A 7,019-nucleotide genomic window follows, 5' to 3' on the forward strand; every position below is an offset into this window, starting at 1 on the left:
TAAAAGTGCTGCTGTTGTTTAGCGCGACATCCGCTGGTTTCCTCTTTCGGCGCAAAGTGAGCGATAAACAAACAAGAGAGCTGATCAGCTGATCACTGATCAGTTTCATGATTGAAGTAGAAACGGGAGAGGGAGGGGGGAGAATGAGAGGAGAAGAGGCAGCTGTGCAGCGTAAACACAGAATAACTCCAGCTTTGTGCCTTTTTCATTGTAGCTGAAGTCCGGGACAAACTGTTCCTTTTCACCTCAATAAGAAACGCGTAATATTTTCTCTGAATACCAGACGGGACGGTTGGCAACTCTGATAACTTATGAACAAAAAAAAGTTCAACATCATTAACTTCATAGCACCCACCCAGCTGTATAGAAACTCCGTCATGCTAGCTAGCACGCAGTACGGAAAAAGTCAGAATAACGAAAATAAACTCCACCTAAACTTGGTTCATATCTGACCCAGAGAGACTGCAGGTCATAACTTCTTACCTGAAGTTCAGTTCACACTTGGACCGGCGGCCGCCTCGGGTCTCTTTTCCTTCTGCGTCCCTTTTCCTTCATCCACCTGCTGGCCTCCACCACTTGCTAATGTTACTGAATCTGTGGAAGCTCCGCGATGCCACCACACGAAGTAACGAGTAACGACCCTATCTAAATCCCAGTAACGACTAACGCGTTCCTGATTTTGGCATAATAACTAGTTACCGTGCTCGTTACCACAATAATAACGTAGTTACTGTAACGCGTTACTTAATAACGCGTTAGTCCCAACACTGGTTATAGGAAAACTTTCCCCCCACCATTTGTGTGCTCTTCCACCTCACCGGATTACTTCTTGCTACCTATGAAACGTGCCCTTGGCAATTCCAAGAAGAAATCAAGGAAAAGAGGCTGTAGAGCCCACTCTTCCTCCTGAGTTACAATCTCAAAACAGTTTTACTTTGGCCAGGAATCACACCTGCTTGGAAGGCAACTAAGCTAACTACACATCCAGTGCTGAAACATACAGATAGAAATGGGACATACAACACTGCAAGGTGAACTGCTAATTACTGTCTTTGTTACCTTTTTAAGTTCAGGCTCTGCCTGCTGTGCTCAGCTTGGCTACATTTGTGTTAGCAGGCTGTCTGTGCAGGTGCTTTCACAGACATGCTAACACATGCTAAAAGTTGTGTTGGCAATCAAATGTAGTTGTTTTGTGATCCAGTTTGCACTTTACCATTACAGTCCTGTCTTTTTATGCAATAAAAGCCTGCAAGTCCACTCCTCAAAAATTGTAGATTGCTCCACTGTTTTCCTCCTCCTGCCACACAAACTGAAATCACTTGATGCTATCGTAAAAAACACTTTGCAGTATTACAAGTAGCTCAAAGGTCACAACAAATAATAGGATGTCAAAAACACTATATGGAAAAAATTATGTGATATGTCAGTGAGTGAGTAGTGTTGGTATGTTTGCATGTGAGCACTTGTGATAAATGAAATGCTGCTTGAGTGTAGAAAAGAAGCGCAAAGGGAGGACTGAGCAGCAATTTTCGTCTCTCACCTGCAGCAGAAAACAGAGACACAAAAGCTACGTCCACATGTGCACTTGTATTTTGGCGAATGTGGCTTTTTCTTTGCTATATGTTTTTGTGCACATGTAAATGAAGCATATGAAAGACTCGGTTTTTACATTTACACACGAAAAAGGAAAACAGAGATGCTGTCTTGCGATGTTTTTGCCTTTATCTACTTTTTCTACTATCTAATACCAGGTTGAGATGCAAATGAGGAGACTTCACTCAGGCAAGTCTGCTGGACCAGACGGAGTGAGTCCCCTTGTCCTCAAGACCTGTGCCCCCCAGCTGTGTGGAGTCTTTCATAAACTGTTTATGCTGAGTTTGAGTCTGCAGAGGGTCCCGGTGATGTGGAAGACATCATGCCTCATCCCTATTCCAAAGACGCCACGTCCCAGTGGCCCCCAGGATTACAGGCCCGTGGCACTGACCTCCCACATCATGAAGACCCTGGAAAGGCTCATCCTGGACCAGCTGCGACCCATAGTAAGACCACATCTGGATCCCCTTCAATTTGTTTATCAGCCTCATCTCGGAACTGAGGACGCCATCATCTACCTGCTCAATCGTGTCTACACCCATCTGGACCAGCCGGCGAGCACTGTGAGGGTCATGTTTTTTGACTTTTCTAGTGCTTTCAATACCATCAGGCCGACCCTCCTGGGTGATAAGTTAACAGTGATGCAGGTGGATGCTTCTCTGGTGTCCTGGATTGTTGATTACCTGACAGGAAGACCACAATATGTACGTCTCCCACAGTGTGTGTCTGACAAGGTGATCAGCAACACAGGGGCACCACAGGGGACTGTCCTCTCCCCCTTCCTCTTCACCCTCTACACCACAGACTTCAGCCACTGCACAGAGACCTGCCATCTTCAGAAGTTTTCTGATGACTCTGCGGTGGTTGGATGCATCAGCAGGGATGATGAGACAGAGTACCGGGCTGTGGTCGACTCCTTTGTCACGTGGTGTGAGCAGAATCATCTGCAGCTCAACGTGGCAAAGACCAAGGAACTGATCGTGGACTTCAGGAAGACCAGGAAACACTTGACCCCTGTTTCAATCCAGGGGGTCAGTGTTGATATTGTGGAGGACTATAAATACCTTGGAGTACACATTGACAATAAACTGGACTGGGCTAAAAACACCACAGCACTTTACAGGAAGGGCCAGAGTCGTCTCTATTTTTTGAGGTCCTTCAACATCTGCCAGAAAATGCTCAGGATTTTCTACAAGTCTGTTGTGGCCAGTGCGATCCTCTATGCTGTTGCATGCTGGGGGAGCAGGCTGAGAGTCGCAGATGCCAACAGACTTAATAAACTGATCCGTAAGGCCAGCAATGTTGTGGGGATGGAGCTGGACTCCCTCAAGGTGGTGTCGGAGAGGAGGATGCTGTCCAAGATAAAGACAATGTTGGATAACACCTCCCACCCACTCCATGACATGCTGGTCAGTCACAGGAGCTCGTTCAGTGAGAGACTGAGATTACCGAAAAGCACCACTGAACGACACAGGAAATCATTCCTGCCTGTGGCCATCTCCCTGTACAACGCATCCACTTAACACACTGTTTACTGCTACAGCTACACATGTTTCTTTTTCAGCTATTTATTGATAAGTGACTTTTATGTATATATATATATGTATATATTGTGCTATTCTTAGTGTAGTGTAGTGTATGTCTTGTTAATGTTAGTTTATAATGGAGCACTGTAACAAAAAATAATTTCCCCTAGGGATCAATAAAGTATTCTGATTCTGATTCTGATTTTCAGTCAGATTAGGGTTATATGTTTGTTTGGGTCTTGACAACGCTTGAGATGGGTTTTTCTTTTTAGTTTTATGTGGATGGGGGTATTTTATTTAAAGAAACTTGGGGGAGCTGTTTTAAAAATTAACCGTGTACTTGTGGATGAAGACAAAGGCAACTGCGACCCAAGAGGTGAGCTCTTTTTTTTTTCAGCATCTAGTCATTGATCTGAAGGATACTTTAGGACACATCACTTATCCTATTTAGCCTATTAACTTTACAACACAGCTGAATCTATAATGCTGACAGAAAGAGGGGATAATTGTAAAATGCCAACATGTTCAGTTGTTACATGTTACCAAGCCAAGAAGAAGGAGACAAAGGAGACACTGATACTTGATACAGACACATAGTATAATATAGTAAACACCAGTATGAAATGTAAAATTTGGTTCTAAATTTCTTTGTCTAATGTGTATAATGACACAAAATCACCAGGCAAAATAGGTACACTCGAATAAGAGGATAACTCTTATTTAACTACATTCAAGTACTGCATAAATAATTTTAAATAGGGCCTAAATTGTAGGTATTTTACAGGAAAGGAGAAACAAATTATACTGTAATTAATTTTTCAATACAGTGGTCCCTCACTATAACACGTTTCACCTTTCGCTGCCTTGCTGTTTCGCATGAAATTTTGCATGCTTTGTTTTTTACTGAGCCCCGCAGGGGACATGGGAGAAAAGAAATGAAGATGAACTTTTGCGAGATCTCGCAAAACTTCAAACTGGTGGGTAACAGACATCTCCAAAAACGTTGGAGCACCTTTGCAAATATGTGATGTCTTGATAAACCAAGCAGATATTTGAAGTGTACACAGCTACATTCTCGCCTGAAAAGGCTGGCCCACAAAGGACACATTTGGAGCAGCCTTTGAATTGGGCCAGCCTTCGTCGCCTGGGTCGTCAGCTTCAAGCTGGCAGCCTCTGAAGGATGCAGCCTATTTTGTGAGATCTCGCAAAACGTTTGTGAGATCCCGAGTTACTTTTGCGAAATCTCACAAAAGTTCATCTTCATTTTTGTTCTCCCATGTCCCTTGCAGGGCTCCGTAGTTTTTTCTTTTTCTTCTTCTTCTTTTTTTTTTTTTTACAGCACATTGTGTTCTGCATCCTGATTGGCTGTAGACCAGATAAGAGAGAGATAAGATAAGATAAGACTTTATTAATCACTCGGGTGGGTTCCTCTGGGAAATTCGGTTTCCAAAAGCACAGCACCGACAGAAGTTACAGAGTTACAGAATGTTATATATACACACACACACACACACACACACATATAAATACAGAGACATATATAAATAAAATATACGAAGGGGATAAATAGAATAAATAGGAATAAAAATAAAAATACAAGTGAATTGCACATTTAAAGTATTGAGGTCTATTGCACCATTGACTATTAACAAGAGTATTGCACAAAAGGTATTGCACAGTGAAGTGAAGAGGCACTACAGCTTAGTTGTTCCCCCCTCCTTTGTCCTCCTGTTTCCCCTCCCTCTCCCCTCCAGAGAGGAGTTAAACAGTCTGATGGCGTGTGGGACAAAGGAGTTTTTAAGTCTGTTGGTTCTTGTCTTTGGGAGAAGCAACCTGTCACTGAACAGACTCCTCTGGTTGTTTATGGCCGTGTGCAGAGGATGCCCAGCATTGTTCATAATGTCCAGCAGTTTTTTTAGTGTCTTTTCTCTGCCACTGTCACCAGAGTGTCCAGCTTCATGCCGACCACAGAGCTAGCCTTCCTGATCAGTTTCTCCAGCCTGGATGAGTCCTTCTTTGCTGTGCTGCTCCCCCAGCACACCACAGCATAGAAAAGTACTCCAGCAACCACTGACTGGTAAAACATCCTCAGGAGCTTCCTGCAGATGTTAAAAGACCTCAGCCTCCTGAGGAAGTACAGTCGGCTTTGGGCTTTTTTATACAGGTGCTCTGTGTTGCATCACCAGTCCAGTTTGTTGTCCACCCACAGCCCGAGGTACTTGTACTTGTTGACCACCTCCTCCTCCTCTATCTGAACCGGCAGGGGACCTTCTCTGGACCTCCCGAAGTCCACAACCAGTTCCTTAGTCTTTGAGGTGTTGAGTTGCAGGTGGTTTGTGTGACTCCATGCGACAAAGACTTCTCTACTCCTCTTCCTGATCATCCCAGATACACCCCATGATGGCTGTGTCATCTGCAAACTTCTGAATGTGGCATAATTCAGAGTTGTAGCAGAAGTCAGAGGTGTACAGGGTGACCATTGTCAATCAATCTCGTGCCGTGTCTCCAGTACATTACAGAATGTGTCCAGCTTGTCAAGTTTAAATAAATCTTCGATCGCTACCAGTGTGGCTTTGAAGTGCTGTACTGTGTGTTTGTAAGTTTTCTTGCCAACAAACACAACAATGGCGATGAAACGTTTTGCACCGTCAAAGTCACCTGCGGGTTTCTTTGGTTTCATTCTATAATACTGGACTTATTTTTCTACAAAGGTTTGAACTTTGAGAGTCTTTAAACAAGAGAGAAAAGTGTGAAAATGTTCATGCCTGTCTGAGAAAAGTGTATAAAGTGTGTTGTGAGGGGTTCTACAGCCTTAAAACATCTATAATAATTGTATAAAAATAAAGTTGGCTACTTCGCAGATTTCACCTATTGCGGGTTAATTTTAGAACATAACTATCCCGATAAACGAGGGACCACTGTACTAAGTAATTTATTGAGAATTTTTCAGAAAAACAATATTTCCCCATTGGATAATCAGAAGAGAATGGATGAACGGATAATATTTCACCATTTTACTAGGGTGACCAACCGTCCTCTTTTTTGCAGTTGTTGACTTGTAAAAGCCTATCGTTTAAATATGTTAAAGTTTTCTTTAAGCAATTGTATTATTAAAGTTTTTCATGACTAAGCCAAATCTCCTCTTTTTTGGAAATCAAATGGAAATCAAAATATGGTCACCCTAATTTTACAAGACAAGTTTTCTTTACTTTATGGGGTGCAGCCCATATTATTGAGTCATTTAACCTGGACTGAATTCATGGTATTTTACCAGACAGGAGACACTCCTTTCCTGTACAGCTCTTTTGGTAGTTATGTTTAAACAGTGATTGCGAAAGAAAAAAAAAATCTTAGAATTTCTTAAACATTTCTTGCATTTTTCAACTGTCTTTTTTTCATCAACAACATGAAGTGCAGGTCTTCAGGGCCAGCTTATGTGATAGGAATTCCGTGGAAAGTGCAGGGTATCAAGCAAGTCCAGGGGATCAATCACTGCTCAATCTCATCATAACAACTTTATTCTCTTAAACATTAGATCTTTAAACCATAGTCTAAGTGGATATATCACCTGAAACTTAGATTTGCTCTAAATCTGACCAGGCCTGCTTTAATTCACAACTGAAAAGTGTCTGTAGTATATTTTTGCCTGTACAGTATAGTTATTTATTTATTATTTTATTTTGTAACAATGGAAAAAAGTATTTACTCCTTTTCTGTTAGCTGACACCCATCCTAGAGTAAATAAGTGCAACAGACAGAAGTGGTACCAGCAAGTACAGACAGATTTACACTTTAAAAGATTGAGAGAAACTGTATTGTGATCTAAGGAGCTTGGAAGGAAAAGCATCTGGACTTCTTTAACCTCCTAGAACCTGGCGTCCACATATGTGAACGTCACAT

The sequence above is a fragment of the Rhamphochromis longiceps genome, linkage group LG3, assembly GCF_057381845.1.
Source record: "Rhamphochromis longiceps isolate RC_006_pf linkage group LG3, R_longiceps_female_GT1.1, whole genome shotgun sequence".
Lineage (NCBI taxonomy): Eukaryota > Metazoa > Chordata > Actinopteri > Cichliformes > Cichlidae > Rhamphochromis > Rhamphochromis longiceps.